This window comes from Brachycentrus maculatus, unplaced genomic scaffold, assembly GCF_059751285.1.
Source record: "Brachycentrus maculatus isolate JH-2025_06_01 unplaced genomic scaffold, ASM5975128v1 h1tg000213l, whole genome shotgun sequence".
Lineage (NCBI taxonomy): Eukaryota > Metazoa > Arthropoda > Insecta > Trichoptera > Brachycentridae > Brachycentrus > Brachycentrus maculatus.
In genome coordinates this window covers 926,842-950,512 of record NW_028280964.1, presented here as the reverse complement: position 1 = coordinate 950,512, position 23,671 = coordinate 926,842, and the positions used below count along the sequence as shown (strand labels likewise).

General features: G+C 32.9%; 1 protein-coding gene across 1 annotated transcript in view; it reads left to right on the top strand.

Moving 5' to 3' along the window:
- The first annotated feature begins 77 nt into the window (after window positions 1-77).
- Mcr (macroglobulin complement-related) overlaps window positions 78-23,671 on the top strand; it is a 108,008-nt gene continuing 84,414 nt past the window's right edge. Inside the window, exon 1 of the mRNA XM_088264078.1 lies at window positions 78-217. The gene's annotated coding sequence lies outside the window, so the exon portion shown is untranslated. The remainder of the gene's footprint in view (window positions 218-23,671) is intronic.

Sequence of the window (23,671 nt, the reverse complement as noted above, 5' to 3'; positions counted from 1 at the left end):
TGTCCGAGAACTTTGGTGGAGTAGTGGTGTTCACGGCGCGCAATTTAATGTTTTCGCAGATTGTTTGATAATGTTTTGTTTTTAGTGTTCTAAAAAATAAAAGGTGATCAAACGATTTTAACACTATGGATATTTAAAACGGTGCTTTGTTATTTTCAAGTGCTTCTTCAGCCGGGCGCGTAATTGGATTACCTCTTCGCCAACAATCAACTAACAGGTAAAAACTGATTATGGGCGTTAACCTGTATGGGAGTGACACGCGAGTGGCGGTTTTTAGAAACCACGCTTATTTTCATTTAAAATTATGTTTTTAATAAAGTTTGTTAATCTCCTTCAAAGCACTATCACTTTCTTTTACCTGTGATGTGTTATTTCTCAGTTTCAAACTTTGTTTTTGCAAAGTTTTGATGATGGGCGTAAACTTTTTTGTGACTCAAAACTTTCTTCACGTGTTTTGATGTATGTTTATGTCCACCGAATGTGTTTATTACTTTCGTGGCATCTAATCGAACTTAAATATACTATATTTCGTAAATATTTCACAGGTTTTGTCGTTGTTTATGTATAAAACAAGAATAAAATTACCTGTTTTGTACCGCAGTGTCCGCACACACCTGATGCGTTGTTTTCGGCAGTCGAGTACACACATTTTTATACTCGTATAAAATACCGTTGGAATGTCGACTTTTTATCCCACAGCGTGCAGACTGACTATTGTTTAATTTAGTCTAAATATCCATAAAAAACGTGTGTAAATTGTCATAATCATTGTAGGTATTAAAGAAGTAATGACTCATTAATAAAAACTTTGTTCTGCATGAACTGTGAACAATACTCTCGGAACAAATTTTTATTACATATTCAAATTGTTAATAAGTTGAGTACGTAGGTACAAAATATGACATTTTGTACGAAATAATACTTTTGTACAATTTGTTAATAGATTTATAGAATTCGAGTTAGTTTTATTGGGTTCAATTAACAATTTACGCAACCCCCCGCCGTAGTAGAGTGGGTAATGCGTTTGGATGCCGCGCTGAATGTCTCGGGCTCGATTCCGAAGCGCGGGAGTAATCACCTCGCAATGTTTGCAAGGAACCACATTATTATTTATTGTTATTGTACTTATATTCCTTAACCTCCTGGTAATACTGATCGCCAACCGGTTTCAAAATCCCAAAGCCAAATAAATAAAAGTCCAGAAGTAAAATTTATAATTAATCTTCACTATTAATGTTACTTCGTTAACTTTTCATTATGATTCCAGCCCAGGGCCGGGTTACGCACGCAAGTTAACGCATTAACTACGTAGTGTAGATAACTTTAACATTCCTTATGAACTTTATTTTTAACGATTTGTATTGTCGATCAGCGTTGATAGGAAGTTAATGACACAAAAATGAAAATAAATAAATTTTTGTTTTTAAATTGAGTCAGGTTAAAGTTATCTTTACTACATAGTTAACTCGTGAAGGCCCAATATATGATAAATCGCAACTTAATTTTCTCTAAACCCAGGTAACATTTGACGTAATTGATTTTTTTCTCGAAAAAATAGTTTTTTTTCGAAATAAATATGTATATGAATTTCAAAAGAAAAAAGTTGTTGAAAGTTAAAAAAATAGATAAGAATATTTTTTCCAATTCCAATATAAACATAAAATACCATATACCCAAATTAACCAGCTGTTTGACATTTTATATACACAAAATAAAACTCGCTCAGGCATCCAAAATGAATGAACTAAAAAAATATTCAATGGAACGATATTTGTGTTAGTGATTAGTTTTATTTTCTAATTTTTTCCTTTAAACATGCTTCTTACCTTATGTTTTTTAAATATGCCTATTTACTGTACCTTTTATTGCTTTATATTTTACATTTTGCCCTGTGTTTTTTTATTCGTTAGAATATTTTATATGTGACTTATGTATCTATGTAATATGTCGTATCGGATTGTGGTTCCGCGGTTAGTGTCGCGGACTCTCGAGTCAGAGTTTCAGGGTTTGAACCTACTCTACCACAATTTGATACCTATTTTTAATAATGAGCCGCTCAGGCTCACAGAAATAGTGTGAAAGTATTTTTGGATATAATAAAAAGATTAATATTTCTATAATTAAAATGTAACTTTGTTTTAAAATCAATATAAACATTTTATTGTAACTTAATTAAGTCTACCGGTTTCGAAGCTAACTGGTAGACATTATAATTAAGTTATAATAAAATATTTATAGTGATTTTAAGTTACATTTTAATTATAAAATGGAAAATCACAAAGTTAGTGCTACAAATAAAAATTAAATTAATATTTCTCTTCATTAAATTTAAAAAAAATCATGTTTAATTAATAAATAAAAAAAGGTTGGTATTTGGAATAAGAATTTGTTTTCTATCCGGCCTCTCAGGTTAAAAAAAATAATCAATCTGGCCCCTTTCTCAAGTTGGTGACCACTGATCTACGCAGTAAATTTTCACTTCATTTTCACTTCCTTCCGCAGAACTCTTTCCATTCTCCAAGTCCCGCTCCCCACACAAAGGCGGACCTAAATAAAGCTAGAGTTTGGGCCAGATAAAGAACGGCGTGGGAAATTTGAAGAGACATTAATTAACTCGGAGAATATCGGGTCAGGCTACTAGAGTGAAAATTTGTGGATACTTTGATATGATGATTGATGCACTGTTTTCACATCTAAAGAGTCTTAAAATGTATCGGAAGTGACGCTCTGTTTTGACAAATGAATTGTCTCTTCATGGCTTCGAGATTATATGAATGTTCTGTCTTCATGCATGTTTAATTAACATGTCATCAAAATTAATTTTCTTGTTACTTTGTGTACCGTAGAATGGGGCTACTAGAACATTGACGTTTTGCTTGAGCATAGAACAATTTTTTATTATTTAGATCTGTATTTGGTCTACAATAATGAACGTATCGACATGATTCATTGTTTCCCTGACAGGTGACACTTATTGTCACGATACGTTCATTATTGTAGAAATGACATCAAAGTTCAAGTAGCCCCGTTCTACGGGATATATATTTTATTGGCTGCGCAAAATTTAAAGAGGCTAATGTTTTTATTTTTTATGTATGATTTAATCAGAGGCTGAAATTGTCAGCGGTGCATTTAATTTAAAATAGTATTATGTAAGTATATAGAATAGGTCTACTTCAAATTTTTGCCACAAAATTATCTGAGGGTCTGTCGGGAAGCCTAGATGCTTTTATATCAGATCTGGGAATGCTGTGAGAAAACTTTCAATATATCGTAGTCATACAGGAGAAAGTGACCAAGTGTATTTTTTACAAAAGCGTGATCATTGACTATTTGATATCTTACTAGCTTAATATTACCCTGAAAAAAATCCCAAAGGATTTTAAACTAGAATGCATAATATATTGACTTGTTAAAAATTACTAACTGCATTGATGTTTATTTTCTTGCCAAGCAAAGGTGACTTAAATGACCCTCCTGAACATTTTACATTTTGTTAGCTGGCCACTTTCTCCTGTAAGACTACGAAATGAATAATACTATTTCGCGACAGACATGTAAAATATCATCCAATCAATCATTTTGGTGATTTTCTTCATAGACGAAAAAATTTCAATAGCAAAATCTATCAAACACTCAATACTCTACTTCTTTATATCCTCTTATAGCTAAATCGACGTTTATTGCGATATTTTCATTTCTATTCTTTATAATAACCATTTACTTTTGAATCCCTCGAGATAGCCGCGTTGACTTGTCACATTGCTAAGCGTGGGCGTGTACTGTCCGCTTTAGTAGCGCTAACATTCTACATTACTTTTATTGAATTTCATAACAAATTACTTACCTCTCCTCTCCTCTGCCTTTTTTCACCCAGGAAGTCCTTCTTTATTAATGTTTTTTCTTCTTCTCTTAATGTAAATAACAGTGTTTTTTTTTAAATATTAGTTACTAGTTCTCTATTACTTTAGTCTTTAAGTCACTGTTTGTGTTCGTCTTAAATTGTATTTTGTTTTTTTTATTTTTGGAAACATTGTAATTTTTTTTTGTTTTCTTATTGTTTTTATTTTATTAAAAGTAAAAGAGGTAATGAGGGGATCCCGAGGGGTGGGGACGAAGTGTCGGCCTCTGTCCGTACATCCTCCTCCCCCCTCATTAATTGAATAGAGCTTTATTTATTTCTTCAGAAATATTTTGAAGATTTTCCCCTATGTGCAGCTGACAGAGAGTCCCTCAGGATTATAACTGCTGCGGGTGGATGGTGGGCTCAGATACCAAAAAAAAAAGAAATACAAATTACTTACGCATCACACAATGTTACGCATTTTTTTCTTGTTAAATATTGTCAGCAATTTTAAAACGATATTTGTCGTCTTTATTTTGAATATTCCACCCGATGACCACTGTCCACCCGAGTACGATAGTAAACTTACATTTTGGCGGTCAATGCTCCGTATTTTCTCACGGAATGCACTTTTTGCCAAGTGGCAACATTGGGATATGAAAATGACGCAGCGCATGCCGTTTGATCATTTTAATAACATCTTCGGAGCGATAGATCATAATAAATTGTTATTATCGGAACACTTCCCAACATCTGCATTGATTCCCATTTATTTTTTTGTTGTCATTAGCTCAGTATATTTAACCGGTTCCAATGGACATCTTCTATGACGAGTTTCTACTCGATAAATAATGTAAAAAAAATATCGTTATTTTTAATTAAGATATTTCCCGATTATCAAATTTATTTTTAAGAATCATAAAGATTCCTTTATGTTACAATTTTAATTAAAACATTATTTTTAGCTGTATCCGAACATGCGTTGCTATGGCTCAGTCGTGTTAAATGGAAATAAAAGAAAACAAAGCATACATTTTTAATATTCCTTTTGCCTAACCAGGAATATTTCACAGTTTTAGATTGAAGATGACAAGGTTCTTGTCGAAACCGGTTGGAGAAAAGTACAAAAAATAGAAGTGGTTAAAAACAAAGTTCTAGTTTTATTTTACAAAGTTTTATAAAATGTGCCACAAAGTACCTACCAATGAAAACGTTTTAAAAAAATCTTTGAAACAATAATGCAATCGAAAACATTGAAAATGCTAAATGACAGCAGCTGTCAAGGAGCGCGCTGTCCACCATGAGCAATGTTTAGCATTGCGGTTTTTTGCTATAACGTTCAATAGATGGCGCTGCTATTGCGGTAAAAAGTAATTTTTTAACTATGATGAAACATCATTATTTGTATAAGAAGATAGTAAAATAACACGTATGTACATATTTAAATAAAATGTGTCAAAATTTCAAGGCAATCGGTAAACAATTTGAGATTTAATATATGCAAAACCATGTATAGTTTTGCAGCACTGAGAGATCGCATTTCGACTGCATTCAGTCTACTTTCATCCTTCTTTTGCCAACTCCCCATACAATTAGGGTTGGTACCATGACTCCTTTGTTATATAAGACCAAGACGGCTGACTAATTAGGAATGAGTAATAGTGCTTTAGTTGAAGCGAGTAAACATTGTCTATTACTTTTCATTCTCTATCGATCTATTAAACATACTCGTCTTTCTCCCCTTCATCTATTTATGCACCGTGTACCGTCACGCTGTGTCACCACGGAGTTATGCGGAGGCGTCATATAATGTGACAAGTTTAAAAAAACATCATTTCTATTATATATTCTCAATATTATTAATATTTAAAGCATTTACTTTGTGGTTAGTAATTTTTACTTATTTATTTTTTTAACAATTTTCTTGGTAATATTAGTATATAACTACTCACCGAGATTTTTATGTCTACCGGTTTCGAGACGTACCCTGAACCAGGATAAATGAAGAAAAAAAAATCTTTAAAAGTTCTTATGTTCTTTTCTTATATCTTCGTTTTTAATTATGTCATAGAATGATTAGAGAGAGGAAGACCGAGAAAAACATGGCACGATCAGGAATGCCAAATACTTGAAAGTGGTCAGGTTAGGAGTCGTAACAATCGGCGGGTATGTGTGAGGAGATGCACGAACGTGGAAGAGGCGAAGAATGTTTGCAAAGACAGAGTGCTGTGGCGCTCTATTCTCTCTGCCTACCCCTGCGGGGAAGCGGCGTGATGTTTAGTTAGTTAGAATGATTAGAAAATGAAAATTGCCAATGCTTTTAAACCAGCAAATTTTAATTTTTTCTCCCTCCAAGCATCCATTCCTATTGTTAAATCCGTTCCTACTCTTCACTATTTCACTACTACCCACATCTTTTTCCATCACATCAAACCAAATCAAAGCGCACTCTCCTTCAAGAGCGATGAATAAAATATCATATTATATTCTACAAGTCCGGTTAACCCTTTCATGACAGCTGGTTACTGCTGCTAACCACAAATTTAAAATAAATTGTCTAAGTGCCTACAGGTTTCTAGTTAAAACCATAGTGCAATATGTGTTGCCTATGTAACAGAAATAGTGCTTGTATAGATTTCATGTTGGTATCATTGTCTTGGAGCTTATTTCAGACTATTTATTGTGGCGATGTGCACATGTCGGGATATTTATAGGTTATCTGTATCTTAGTTTATCAATTTTGTAAGGTTATTGAACGAAATAAACAAAATGACAAGTGAGTTATAGTCATAATAATATAAAATATAAGTAATGCTATATATGTAACGAAACCAGTAGACGTAAAAATCTCGTCAGGACAATCACTAACAAAGCATGCAAACAATACTACCCTTCACCACCATAGCACCATTTACACACTATGGTGGTGAAGGGTAGTATTCACCATTTACACACTATGGTGGTGAAGGGTAGTATTGTTTGCATGCTGTGTTAGTGATTGTCCTGACGAAGAGACGGGTACGTCTCGAAACCGGTAGACGTAAAAATCTCGGTGAGTGGTTATATACTAATTTTATTAACATTTTTGTAAAAAAATAAATAAGTAAAAATGACTAACCACAAAGTAAATGCTTTAAATATGAATAATATTGAAAATATTATAAATGCTTTTATTTATACATTATAAAACGTGGTCTTTGTTGCTAACTACCAGGCATACAATGTGTATTTTTAATTTTGTTGAGGGATAAATATTGTATCAATCTGTGTGCACAATTTTCAGTTGCTATATACACTTTTTTGTAAATAATTTCTTGAAATAAAAATGTGTTAAGTAAAATATTTTTTATTCTGTCCTCGAAGGGTTAAACTTTCCACCCTTGACGGGGTGGAACGGTCCAAGGCGGGCGAGAGAGGGTTCAACCCTTCCGGGAGGGGTGGAGTGTCCACCCGCTGATTTGCATATCTCCCATCCCCTATATTCTCGTCTAAATGTTCTTTTGGCGTTAAATTCGGCGATCAAATTCGGCCGTATCTCGTGGGTGTTCTGGCAAAAAACGTCGACTCGAAAATATGCAATTTTGGCTTAATGATGCAGTATTATAAAATTTTCAACGTTCTATAAACTGGCAAATACACTAAATAGTTTAAAATGTCATATTTATGTGGTTTTAAAAGTAAATTTAACTTGAAGTTTAAAAGCGGGTATTTAATTCAGGCTAAAAGCTTTGAATTACAGGGATTATAGAGTTAACGTTTTTTGTAAATTACTTCTTTTAACCCGTATCCACATCCAATGATGCATAGGGCACTGCATCCTATTGACGCAGTGTTATCGTGATAGTTACTTACATGAAGGCAGGGTGATCATTCCTGCGCTTCAGGGATCAGTCCAGGGTGATATTAAATAAATATTAGAGTGTAAAATCACTAAAATTTATTTTCACACTCCTGGGAATCAAACCCGGGACTTTCAGAACGGTAGCTTAACACGCGTACCATTATTTTTTGGTTTACTGTCATTTTATTTACAATCAAAACATGCCACATCCATTCTGGATGGATTTTACTTTTTTTATTCGAATAAACAATGTGTTTATAACATATGTTATGTATGCTGCGCATACCTATAAAAAAAAGACTCGTATGTTATGAATGTCGGCGCATGTTTTAATATGTATTTTTTGTAATGTTTGGGTAACGTGTTTAAAAAACGCGATGTTAATGGATTTTAATATAAATAAGATCGTTTTTTAAATGACTAACTAAACATCACGCAGCTTCCCCGCAGGGGTAGACAGAGAGAATAGATCGCCACACCAATCTGTATTTGAAAACAATCTTCACCTCTTCCACATTCATTCATACATCTCATCATGCATACCCGCCGATTATTTCGACTCCTGACCTGACGACATCGTTTTTCTAACATCGCCAGGAAAAAAGGTAAAAAAAACGCAAAGATATCAAAATGATCAGTTTATCAGTTCATTCTTTGCAATTCATTTATACACTGAACTACTCACCGGACAAATGTCAATGCTTTCTTCTGCAAACCGTAAAATGCTAAACCGACAAGATAATTGATTCATGAGTCAATCATCTCATCAATTCATAAACCACAACAAGAAATCACTGTCATCCATCCGATGTACAATCTAATGCCTCCTTGAATAAAAATGAACCCTCGCCACGTCTTTTGGAAAAAGTTGGGAAAGCAAAAAAAGAGTAAATAATCGTTCACTATATTACATATTAATTCGATTTTCGTAATAAATCTTCGATAAAATTTAAATGTAATCATACTTTAAAATTCCAAGCTCCCTTTACGCATTTTCTGTTTTTAATTTCTTCATAAATTGTTTTTTGTGTTTTGAATTTCATTTAAATTATCGCTGTAGCGTCGTCATCATCCCTTACTCGGCGGATCTATCCTTTATATTACGAATCAGAATTAAATGGGGGTGTATCCTACACGCCACACTGCCTAATGAAAATTTGCAACGTTGCATCTCTCCGGAATAACATCGTAGCCGAAATATCCAAGTTTCAGGGACCTATTCAGATAATGGAATACATTTTGTGCGCACCATTTAGGGTAACTAAGCACTTTATTTAGTATAATATCTCAAACAAATCATTTGGAAAATCAAAATATTCGTCGAGATTATTATTAGTGAGACATGCATCAAAAGACGGGCACCAACTAACATCGTTAATTAAATAAAAAAAAAACTTGTATAAGACCACATATCGCTCACTCCTTTCAAGAACGTCATAAATCAAAAATCGACAATTTTCAGTTGTGCATGTTTTCGGAATGCCCAGAAAATATACAATATCCCAGCAAAAGCGGCATATTTTTAACATAATATTTACCCGATATAGGGCAGAAAGTGTTGATTTTGCATTTTGAAGAAAAGGTATCGTTTAATTATTTTTTTAAATATACTCAATATTTTTCAAATGTAGAAAAAACCTTCAGGTTTTACCTAAAAAGATCTGTTGCAGAGTAAAAAGTTCAGTAAGTGGCTTGATGTTTATTTTTAATATTATATTGCTAAACTTTAAAAACGTTCTACTGAAAAATCAAGTTTTTTGATTTATGACGTTCTTGAAAGGAGTGAGCGATATGAGTTTATTGTTACACTAGTTTCGAGAACTACAGATGTTCTCATTATCAGGTCCATAACAACTCAATACAGTAAAAATTCAATATAAACGTTCGTTTAATATAAATGGGAAGAAATATAATAATAAACCGATCGACGAATATAATAAATTTTCCGTCCGATAAATAAAGAATCTCACTCCAAAAACATAGTGTACTTTTGTCCTCAGATTATTTATTTAGGAATCGTAATAATAATTTCTACTGCTGTAAAATTTTGTACACTTTACGGAAATTTTACAATATAATCATTAGATATAAACATATTATACAACAGTATATTATAAATGTTTTTATTAAATCTTTTAGAATCATTCTTTTTTTATTATATTTTGACATCTCATCAAAGATAAAGAATAATATGGAAGTCTGGGCATTTACGGGGCTGACGACCGTCATAGGCTGGTTTAAGTGATCACTTTACTTTACACACGTGTAACTTTCACCAATTCCACCCATTATTGACAACCACACTACTCAAATTCTTGGAAGCTCTATATATATGAACCAATTTAGAAACCTTGTTCTTGAATCACTAGAACTTCGCTAGAGATATCTATTGGTGAGATGTTTAATAATACCCTTATCCGCACCCCAATGGTGCATAGGGCACTGCTTCATATAAACGCAGTGTTATATTGATCGTTTTACACATGAAGGAAAGGTGATCAGCCCTCCGCTTCAGGTACCAGTCCAGGGTAATGAATAAATATTAGAGTGAAAAAATCACTTATATTTATTTGACCCCCCTGGGAATCGAACCCGGAACCTCCAGAAAGGTAGCCGAGCGTGCTGACCATTACACTACGGAGGCGGACAAATGATGAGATGTAAAGAAGCTTTTTATCAAGCAGAAACTCTTATATTAGTATGTGAGGTCCGAATCCTGGATTACAATCACACACGTGAGAAACGCCAGAAAATACCATTTTCATTTTTATTACTTAAGCTTATAATTTGACCAATCATTCATTCAATCATTCATCCAATCAATCATTCTTTTCTGTTGGTAATCACTTATCACTACACAATATAAAAATCATGAACAATCATAATATCATATTAACCCTTCGCGAGTTTTGATTAAATTGCCTTGATTTAATTTATAAAAAGACTTAGAAAATAATCTCACAAAATAATTTCACTACCGCAAGCGGAATTGTACTCTTAACTGTGTTATTATTCAATTTTTTTAATTAATACCCTGTCGAGATTTATAAAAGAAATAATATAAACCATTAATATTATTGTATTTCAACAACCCTTGATTAATTGTTCGTATTTCAGACTGTATTTCAGAAACAAAGAGTTCACCGCGATTATTTATGCTACGACTAACAACCCTTCAAGGAAATGACTTGAAATTTCGCCTCAAGTTGGAGAAACGTTAAACAATGCTTAAGACCAATTAACTTGTATTTGTTTGAACGAACTCTTCAATTTTCTTTTGAGTATTTTTGTATTATACTATAATAGGTTAGTTTGCAGTGAAGTTGTTTAATTAAGGGTATGTGTTTTTACCGTTAGTGTGTTTTGTATTACGCTTCAAGGGTGGGAATGTACCGATGATAGGGGATCTCGAGATTGTATTGCGGAAAGAAATCCCAAATCCTGTTTGTTTTTCTCTTATTTGATTTTTTTTGTAAGATCGTAACACAGATTTTGTTTGCTGAGAACGGGTTTGTTTACGAAGTCAGAGTGGTATAAAATATGCTATGGCTTCAATTGTTGAACAAAATATTAAAATATAATTAAAAACAATATAAAATAATGCGGTGTTAATGATTCTTCACAATGTAAGAACCTAGTTTTTCTGATACTTGGCTAGGATTACATACGGAAGTTATAGATTTAACTACGTAATGAACAGTACATACCGCTACAGGTGTATTGACAGGTGCCATGGCGTAGTTGGGTAGACGCTCGACTCCGAAACTGGCGTCGCGGGCTTGATTCCCACCAATTGCAAAATAAATTCAATAAAGGTTTATTTTCAATAGGTCTGGGTGTTTATGATGTATTTTTCACATCTAACTTCCTTATCCTTATATCCTGCCTGTAAACATGCCTCTCAAAGTAAAGGCTCTGCCGGTTATTCCTTTATAAAAAATAAAAAAATTATTTGTTGTATGGCAAAAAGGTCCGCCTCCATAGTGTAGTGGTTAGCGCACTAGGCTACCATGCTGGAGGTCCCGGGTTCGATTCCCAAAAGGGTCAAAATAAATATCTGTGATTTTTCAGTCTAATATTTATTTAATATGACCCTGGACTGGTACTTGAAACGGAAGGCTGATCACCTATCCTTCGTGTATCTAACGATCAAGATAACACTTCTTCTATACGATGCAGTGCCCTATGCACCATTCGGGTGCGGATAAGGGTTAGAAGAAGGCAAAAAAGGCAAAAACGAACATATCTTGTATCAATTCGTTCACCTGTTCCGTGCAACAAAATCGAATAACCAATCTATTATTAATAGATTTATATTATCCACTGACACTTCGTGATGGAATTGCATTTTAATATATTATTAGATTAAAACCAATATTTTTAGATTTTCCACTTTATTTTTATTTGACCAGCGACCGGGTTTCGTCGTTACCGACATCACCAGTCTGATGATGTCGGTAACGACGAAACTCGGTCGCTGGTCAAATAAAAATAAAGTGGAAAAGCTAAAAATATTGGTTTTAATGTAATAATATATTAATCTATTATTATATTGTACGAGTAAATACATAAGTAAAATATGCGCGGAATATCATTTAAATTTCCAATTTAGTTTTACTTAGTTATTGAAAAAAAATATTGACAAAAGCGTTATTTAAACCTACACAAAACTCGTAATCTAAGATTATCCCAACTTACCAATGGCTCTTTCTACTAAGCCTATAAACTTCAAATGTTTCATCGCATTTAATAATTCAAAATGAAATTATATGCGACGTACGGTATCCGTTATGATAAAGGCAACATTTAAGGTTTCGTGGATATTATATTATTTTACCGTCTAAGTACATAATCAGTGCTGGTATGGAATTACATACACATGGCATGTTTATAAATATAATATTATACATACGTGGTATAAGCATTAAATGTTCGGGGTAGCTGCCTATAGTATTATGTGTCAACGTACTAAATCCACTCTGACCTTTCAGTTACAGAAAAAACATTTATCATCAACCGTTTTTAATGAAAATAAATTAATTTCAAATTAAAATTAATTTCGTTCTCGTTATTAATTTACCAGGAAAATGCGACCTTCCGTTTTGTAAACATGTTGCTAGAATGTTTTAAATTAAATACTGGATGTGTAAAAACACATAAAATAAAACAAAACACATACCTCCTTTGGTCTAAAGAACTTTAGAAAAAATACATTTTTGTAATAGTAAAGTATGCTTCCATCGCATATTTTTAGAAATAATACATAATTTAATAACATTTCAACTATATTTTCAAATACATCTTTACGGGAATTTCAAGCTTAATGGGTATATTTAATTTAATTTTTGTTTACTTGGTAATACCAAAGTTTATGCTTATAATTCAATATTCATACAAGTAAAACATATAATGCCTAACTTAAAATATGATTTAATTTAATGCTCACAATATTCAACATTTTTTGTGATACCTGGAATAAAAATCTGGTGAAATGTTGTATACGCTATAAATTGTGTATATAATATATCTCTTGATATGACATTTTATCTTAAAATTATACTTCTTTTATCTCACTATAATGTAAGTTACATACTACATAAACATTTCCTTGTTTTATACAAAGCTTCATACAATTTTCACCTGAATTCTATGAAAATATAAACAATTAAGAACATAATCTCATAACGAATTTAACTCTTACAGTTATTCAAATGATCATCACCATTTTAAAGCTTAGTTTTTCAATTTGAGTAAATACCCCTCACACTGCACATAGCTTTGGTTGCTTTATCGTTAGTCAGCAGTAAAAACTCCTTACTTAGAATCCGTCCCAAGTATCGGATTTATAAAGAAGCAGCTATCGGCGGCCCATTCGACTTGGATATTTATCTCCCAAATCCCTCGTCAATAACCCCATTCGACATTAATCCCGGGCCCGCTTATAAACCCAGACTGCTGTATCTATAATTTAACTATTTTTGTAACGTCGCCTATTCACTTGCATACATTACTGTACCGGTGTATTCTGTTCATTCTGATGCACTTAGGGCATTTGTCCACTACACGGAATTTTACCGTCCGGCACGTCAGTTAGCGTTTTAAAACGATGATTGGCTTGTGCTTTTGTCCATCTTTCTTCGGATCGGAGCTCTTGATCGGTGCGTGACGTTGCACGTTAATTCGATCACGCAAACTGTCGTAGTCGCTTTCATTTTTTAAAACCGGACTGCCGGATGGTAAAATTCCGGGTAGTGGACAAGCGCCCTTAAGATGCAATAAGTAAAAGAAAGCATCTCATTGTCTTTTGCGAATTTTCTATTTGAATTGGTGTGTCTACTGTGTTTTTATTGAGGCGTGCAAAACATTCTTACCGCTTGTTATTTTTGTATAAAGAATTGCTTCTCTAGATAAATATATCAATTACACAAATCTTTTATCGACTAACTTTATGTTTATTTAAATACGGATTTAAGAACGTCAAAACGCAGACTTCACTTTGTATTTTGAGTATTTTATTTTTTTAATAATTTGCTTTCGGACATTTAATGAATTTATTGTATCCTATTGACATATTAATATATCACTTTTTATATTTAAATATCAGAATCATCGAAGAGATTAAATCTTGTAAATAGCACTTTTTTAAATACTTCGTAAAATAATTTTTCTCTTTGTACATAGGTTCATAATTTTAATTGGCCAATTGACAGTTTTTTCATGTTTTTCTTTATTATTAAATTTACACATAATTTACTCCTTTGATTTGCTTTTGAAAAAATATTTTTTGCCTTTTACTCCTGATTTAAAAAAAAAACGCTCTTGTCAATAATACGACTGTTAAAACGTTTATTTGAAAAACTGTACCTAAATCATAATATTCTAATTTTGATATTATTGGTCTGTGATAGAATTCGTTTTATCAGCAAAGGAATGCAATGATCCTATTCTTAAGGGATTATATTATTTTAATGCATATGAATACTACTTGATTCTTCAAGAAAACATTACAACACACGGAGATCAGAATAATGTAATTGTGTTCTTTTCTTGGTAGTTCAATCAATTTATATTCTAACCCAGAGGTGGACAATTTTTTGGCTTCCGGGCCACATTATAGAACAGGGGTCTTTATCTTCAAACCCTTATCCGCACCCCAATGGTGCATAGGGCACTGCGTTATATAAACGCAGTGTTATCTTGATCTTTTTACACATGAAGGAAAGGTGATCAGCCCTCCGCTTCGGGTACCAGTCCAGGGTAATATTGAATAAATATTACAGTGAAAAAATTACTTATATTTATTTTACCCCCCTTGGGAATCGAACCCGGGACCTCCAGAACAGCGTGCTGACCATTACACTACGGAGGCGGACAAATATAGACCAGGGGTACCCAACCATTTTGTACTCTAGAGCACATTCTAAAATGGCACATTCTAAAAAATTCTAGGTGGCGGGCACCACCTATTTTTAATCGACAAACTCCTTCCATAACTTTTCAAATTCCCATAATTTATTTTCTCATATTCATAATTTATTAATAAATAATAAACATAAATGTTTCAAAATAATAAAATTACTATTCAAATTTCAAACGCACAGTGAAATGTTTTTACAAAACGGAAACAAAAAACACAAATTGAAACATACGAACGTATTTAATTAATTAAAACTCTAACAAAAAATATAAATAATGCACATTTATAATTAATGTTTATTAAAAAATTCTGTCTCTGTCGAATAGTGGCAGGCACATACGAATCGTTCCGCAGGCACCATGGTGCTCGCGGACACGGGGTTGGGAATCCCTGTTATAGACGAAACATTGAGATTTTTAATAAATATTTTACTTAGTAAATACCACTATTTCTTAAAATCTACTGTGACACGTGTTTCGATGCATTCCGCATCATTTTCAAACACCGTATGTGAAGCTAATTCTAAATTTTAGAGTTGGGTCCTTGGGACGTTGAAGGTTGAAGAGGGGGTAGTAGCTGTTTCTTATTTTTATTTATTAATTTAATTTTTATTTTTTATTTTTATTTCTTATCAGAGGGAACACAGACAAAAGGGGGGAGGCTTTAGTCATTGTCATATTGTTAATTATGGGTTTATTGTTATTTATATTCTTATGAATTTCTATTGTTTCAAAATGCTGCAGTTTATGGCTTTTCGTATTGATTATTGGCTTTTCGTTGACTGCCGAATCAATTAATGAAACATCGAGACCCTAAAAACATTTTAATTTAATTTTTTTAGATGTTTTTTTTTTATATATGTTCCGCATCGAGAACCGATTGTTCGCCTCCTGTGGTACTATCAATAGGTGTAGACATCTGCACGAGAAAATGCAGTATTGTGACGGAAATTTTAATATATAAAATGCTTCGCGGGCCGTTATTTTCCGACCCCTGTTCTGACCGATAGGTTACGCGAAATTTGCGTCTTTTGCGACAAATATTCATATGTTCAGTAACAAGTAAATAAATAAATGATTAATTTTCTCTATTTACTCCGCGTTATCAAAAAACGTCAAACTTGCACCAAGCATTAAAAAACGCTTTGTCCGATTCAATTAGGCCAGGGTATACAATGGTAGGGAATGATTTCTCTTTGTTGCAACTAGGAGGGTCGGCGATTGTATTGGTATACTTACCTAGGTGTAGCCCTTGTAAATGGTGAATGCAGCGGTTGGATGCACGCGCCAAATTGATGAAAAATATTTGGAAAAGAACTCCACTGACAAGACACACATTAAGACCAACAGTTCAAAATGGAATTCTACTAACTATCTGCAGTTACAATAAATACATTAAGCTGTCTTTGAAATTGGACAGGCAAAATTTTCAGTAGAACAAATGCGTAGTCATTTTGATATTATCTAAAATTTAATTTAATTAATTTACAAGGTGGCTTGGTGGGTCTCTGCAAAAAAATGTTAATTATGTTTATAAGTCTTTAATCGTATACAGTATATGTATTTATATGTATGTATATAGTTAGCAAAAAATGTTAAAAAACCTATATTTTGCTGTAGGTAAATTTTACGATCTAACGATTGATCGGCAGCTTGAAAAATATTGGTTGTGCGCAATTTGATTTTTAATATTTTTAAAATTAAACTTTTTTGTTTAAGTACCTACATACAGTGTCGAACAGATTAATTGAAACATAATTTTTTTGGTGTATTTTCCTAAAAAGTTTTGTAAAATATTTTGTTTTTAGTTATATCACAAATTAATATTTAATATGATCTCGTTTGGGCTCAATCAAAGATTTTACTCTTCTTGGCATTTATTGTATAAGGTTTTGGCACGTGGATGCCATTTTTTCGTCTCGAAACCACACCTTAATTATGGACAAAATGAGCTTTTCCACCGTAGTGCAATAAATTTTGAAGAGCCGATTCTTACATATTGCCGACAGATTTTCAATTAGGTTTATGTCTGGCTAAATTCTTGACCAGTCCAACACAGTTTATTGTTTTTGTGTGAAAATTTTGGACGGTAAAGTTCCGTGTAGTGCACAAGCTGCCTTAGTCCTGTTTTCCTTTCATTCCTGTTGTAAATATCTCTAGTTTTACAATATAAAATTTTTGCTATGCACCTTCAAGCGTATACTTTGATCTCCCTTCATAAAGAGTAAAGTGTGAATCTGTTTCGAAGGAATAATAGTACTTTTGAATTGTAGCAGCAAGGGATGCTATTTTTTCAGTGACCAATTTGTCGAGCTTTCGACAGTAAATTCATGATTTATGACAAGGGCGGATGTCCCTTTGTAATATGAAGCCAAATGCAGGGGCGTAAAACACATTTAAACGTGAAATGTAATGCCGACATACATTTTTATTGTTTCGATTTTTTTACTCGTGCCCATAATATTGCTATATGCGGTCAAAAATAACTATTTTATTTGCATTTTTTCTTTTTTTTTTCCTTCTCATTTTTAAAGTCCTTACTTAAGGCTGAGATCTCTAACGTTAAAATTCAGATTCGTTAAAATGCGATCGGCCGCTCAAGGGGCCAGACGTGTCTCCGCGCATTTATTATTTTTATGTTTTATAATATACATATATGTATTGGGATTTGTCTTTTTTTTAAAATATGTATTGATTTTTTTAATCCTTACCTTACAATAACTCTTTTATTTTCAAAACCAGATATATTTCGAAGAAAAACTGATTTCTTCAATACAAAAACTATTTTATTAATTAGGTATCTTAGGCAAAAATTCAATTACGACAAATGTTTTCTGGGCCCAAAGAAATTTATGTTGCGATTTATCGTATATTGGTCCTTAACTGCGTTCAGTGTCGTCGGTAATTTTAGTAAGATTGCATTCAAGAGGTACACTAGGTCATTATTGGCACAAAAGCGTGGTTTTATTGAGCAATGATACTTAGTATCATGTATGTACGTACTTACCTAGAAATAAGAAATGTTTTGAGAGGGTGACATTTTAATAAAACTAACTAACTAACCATCACGCCGCTTCCCCGCAGGGGTAGGCAGAGAGAATCGAACGCCACACCACTCTGTCTTTGCAAACATTCTTTGCCTCTTCTACATTCATGCATCTCCTCATACATACCCGACGATTATTACGACTCCTGACCCGGCCGCTTTCAAGTATTTGACATACCTGATTGTGCCAAGTTTTCCTCGGTCGTACTCTGCTTCTTTTTTCAACTACATTCGCCTCATAAATTTGTTTAACCGTTCTTTCTTCACTCATACTCTCCACATGTCCAAACCATCTCAACACACCTTTCTTAATTTTATCGATAATGCTTATCTCAGCCTTACATTCTTTCCTTATTTCATCATTCGAACATCTATCAAACATCGTTTTGCCACACATTCGTCTGAATTTTAATTCTACTGTAAATAAAAATGTCATCCTTTCAAAATATGCGTTGACTGTTTATAACTAATTCATAGAAATACATTTAAATTAAAATGTCATCCTTTCAGATAAAACGTTGACTGTTTATAAACGATGGAACTAATTCATAAAAATACATTTTAATGAAAATGTTATCCTTTCAAAATATACGTTGATTGTTTATAAACTTTGGACTTAATTCATGTCATAAAATTACATTTTTGTTTACATATCATATCACTGAGAATTCATTAAGAAATTTTCAGTACGTAATGAATTTCAGTACATCAACGCGTTTCAATGTTTTGAAAATAAACATTGTGGAAATACTTTCTACACTTTGGGAGTTTTCTTTCAATATAAAATGTGTTGAAAATTGTGTCTCGGTCTACATACCTGAATACACACATTTCTCTAATAGCCGTCTCACATATCCGAGGCGTTACACACCCCACTCCATACAGAGATATGTCAATATTTATTCAGGGCACTAAGATGCCAGTAGCCAGTATAGCCACACGCCCAAAGCCATATGAACATGTTTCATAACTCACATGTAACCGTTATGCAACGTTACGTTTTTTGAAGATTATTAGGTCTAATGGAATTTAAACTTTATAAAATTAAACAACTTTGTTTTAACCACTTTTTTTATTATTAGTACACTTTAACCTACCGGTTTCGACAAGAACCTTGTCATCATCAGGGTTTATTAAATTCTAAAACATTAAAATACTCATAATTAATTACATTCCCTTATCAAAAGAGCATGCTGACCATTACACTACGGAGGCGGACAGGAACTTTTGTCCGCCTCCGTAGTGTAATGGTCAGCACGCTCGGCTACCGTTCTGGAGGTCCCGGGTTCGATTCCCAAGGGGGGTAAAATAAATATAAGTGATTTTTTCACTGTCATATTTATTCAATATTACCCTGGACTGGTACCTGAAGCGGAGGGCTGATCACCTTTCCTTCATGTGTAAACCATCAAGATGACACTGCGTTTATATGACGCAGTGCCCTATGCACCATTGGGGTGCGGATAAGGGTTTTATTATTATTATTATTATCAAAAAGTTCCACACTCCGTAAAAAATCCTAAATGTTATTTTTATTGTCCATTGCGTAGCAACTCCAAATAACAACTACCAATGGAATCACCCAAAATCAGTATTTTTACGTAGGAATTTTTTCCGGAGTGTGTGGAACTTTTTGGTAAGGGAATGTAATTAATTGTGAATATTTTAATGTTTTAGAATTTAATAAACCATGATGATGACAAGGTTCTTGTCGAAACCGGTAGGTTAAAGTATACTAATCATAAAAAGTGGTTAAAACAAAGTTGTTTAATTTTATAGAGTTTATAAAATGTGCCACAAAGTATCTGCGAAAAACATTTAAAAAATTATGCAATTTAGACTAAATGCAGTCGAAATGCGATCTTTGAGGCGAATGTGCGGTAAAATTATGTGTGATAGATGTTCGAAGTACTTAACGTTACTTGATTGGATACATAAGGCGATTCAACCCATTGCAATACAAAGCCGGCGAATTGCCGGCCAAGGTCAATTTGTCACTGACTCTCAAAGCCGGCGATTTGCCGGTTTGTCTTTAAAATGATTTTTTATATTAAAACTGAATGACGATACCTTTATTCATATAAATCATATGAATAAGTATATTTCGGTTACTGATTTCATAATAAAATGTAATGATCACAATTTATTTCACGATATTTTAATCTGTCAATACCTTCAAAATGGCCGAACGCACTCGTAAACAAACTCATCGCGCTTGTAATATTTCATCAAATGAGGATTATTATTTTTTGACATCTCATCAAAGATGAAGAAGAATATGGAAGTCTGGGCATTTACGGGGCTTACGACCGGCTGGTTTAAGTGATCACTTTACACACGTGTAACATTCACCAATTCTACCCATTATTGACAACCACACTACTCAAATTCTTTGAAGTTCTATATATATGAACCAATTTAGAAACCTTGTTCATGAATCACTAGAACTTCACTAGAGACATCTATTGGTGAGATGTAAAGAAGCTTTTTATTAAGCAGAAACTCTTATATTAGTATGTGAGATCCGAATCCTGGATTATAATCACACACCTGAGAAACGCCAGAAAATACCATTTTCATTTTTATTATTAAGCTTATAATTTGACCAGATAATTTATTTACAACATTTTGAGTGTGTCCAAATACTTGTTCACAAGTATTGTGAACAAGTATTTGGACACACTCAAAATGTTGTAAATGAGGATTAAATAATATAAATAAATTCCACCAAATCCAGCCAAACAAAACCCATCGGGATTATGCAAAATGTGTACCTTGAAGAAAAAGAAGAGCGAATCTCGTGAGAAATGTGCGGTGACTCTCCACATGCCAGAATTCTTTAAAGCTTATCACACTCTTCTAGCTTACGAACAACAACAAAAATATGCTTTTATATTTTCCCATTTTTATTTTGTGTGTAATTTAGTCATACAACATTTTGAGTGTGTCCAAATACTTGTTCACAATTCTGGATTATATCCAATTATATGAGTTATTCTTCATATTATATTTTATATGGAATATGAAAGTCTGGGTATTTCATCTCACTAATAGATATCTCTAGTGAATTCTAGTGATTCAAGAACAATGTTTCGTAATTGGATCATATATAATCATGTATGATCCAATATATACCATTTAACTTCCAAGAATTTGAGTAGTGTGGTTGTCAATCATGGGTAATATTGGTGAATTTTACACGTGTGTAAAATGATCATTTAAACCAGCCTTAGACGGTCGTAAATGCCCAGACTTCCATATTCTTCTTCATCTTTGTTGAGATGTCAAAAAAATAGTCCTAATGGTTATTGTAATAAAAAAAGTCTCAAAATGAAATATGTAGCGTGTTGTATGAACAATTCATGTCATCTATATTAGTGATGCAATGGGTTGAAATAAGATAAAGACTACTTATACTGCTATCTCGAGGGCCATAAATTCATTTGCATCCCGAATTTAAATATCTTCATAAACCTTACCATGCAGCTGTCAATTCCCAGGCTTAAATAACGTAATATGGCGCCGAACGTAATCTAATATACAGTGCCTCCGAGCGAGCATTAAGTAGGTAGGTACCACCACCTAATAATGCCGATCCTCACTTCTCTCGTCTTACTCAATATGAGAATCATCTCGCTAATGGTACCATTATAACTTACTACCTCCCTGAGGCATGCCTATTTCAAATTCTTCCCCCCTAATCCGAGATAACGATTTCAAGCACTTGTCTCGTCGCATTGTCAAAATGCCTAAATAAATCAAATACACCGAGCTCTCCATTTACACGGCAGTAAGTTCCACGCGATACCGTGTAAAAAAATATATCAACCCTTATTTATATATATATTTTTTAATCGTGGACAGGTGATCTTGTATAAATATCAATACAGGCTATTTTTTATAATTCATTATTTCTCATTCTATCTTAATTTTATTTACATTTTACACGTCTAAATGTAGATGACGAAGAATATGGAAGTCTAAGATTTACAGGGCTTATGACCTGTCTTGGGTTGTAACAGAGTGTAATAATTTAAGTGTATGAGAGTCAAATGTTAGTTTCCATGATATGATTTGCAAATTACGAAAAATAATTACTTGTTTGTCCACGGCGATGTTCTCTTATTCTAATTTTTAGACTTCTCGCAGTTTGTCCAATATATTTTTTATCGCAGTCAACGCAAGAAATTTCATAAATACCACTTCTTTCTAATATGTTATCTATATATACCCCTAAATATATTTTTTGTTCGTTAGTTTTAATTTGTACCAGAAGATGAAAACATCTGTAAGTTTTCGAAACTAGTCGTATATATAAATAAAACTCATTAAAGTGTTTAATTTTAATAAAATAATTATATTAAATTGTCAAATCTTTATTCCTGTCGTACGTAATTCAGGTTAATATAATAAAACTGTTTTACTATGACACCCTAATCCTTTGGTATAGAACCATGGCGTAAAAACAAATTGTTTCCTACTTATGTCTTGTAAAGCGCCTGCATATAATGTTGATGGTAGCTATTGTATTTGCATAACTAATAGATTTAATTCGGTAGAATCACCGGTTGTCTAATGAATAAATTTAAGTTTTTCTATTATTGTCAACTTGGAGGTGTGGTGGTTATGATGAAAATAAAAGGGTAAATTAATTCCTTCGTCTTTAGATAGTCAGATAAGACTCGTAAATTTATTTATTTTACGATAATGAATATCGTAGTTTGTTCGGATAGAAGTAGTATGTATACTTTTTTTGTTATGGAATTACCCGCAAAGCCTCTACTTTTAGAGGCTTGTCTGCAGGTAGGATAGTAAGGATTGGGAATGTAAATGTGAAAAATACATCAAAAACTTACTTATAACCCTTATCAGCACCCAATGGTGCATAGGACACTGCATCGAATTGACACAGTGTTATCTTGATCATTACTTACGTGAAGGCAAGGTGATCACTCTTGCGCTTCAGGAACCAGTCCAGGGTAATATTAAATAAATATGACAGTGTTAAATCACTAATATTTATTTTCACCCCTCCCTGGGAATCGAACCCGGGACTTCCAGCACGGTAGCTAAACACGCTAACCATTACACCACGGAGGCGGACATCAAAAACACCCAGACCAATTAAAAATAATCTTTCTTGTAAAATAAATATATTGTATAATGTCTAAAATATGGCGCATCTGTCTTCCAACAAGAAAAATTCACATGGTTGCGAAGTTTCAATTGAAATTAACATGCATTTATGCATGGAAAATCAGGTTGACATATATGAACGTGTAATGGTTCAAAATATGGTATCTTGAATTGAATATTGACGCACTCGATTCATCAGCCATTAATTACTCCTTTTCAAGCTATAATAATAAGCTTATAATAATAAAAAAAATTCAAAAATATCACACACATCATATATGTTCTTATAATGGTATATGTGTATGTTAGATAATACTATGGTAGGCATTTTATATATACTTGTAATAAAATTAAAGTTGTAATAAAATTGAATTAGGTCACTTACTAT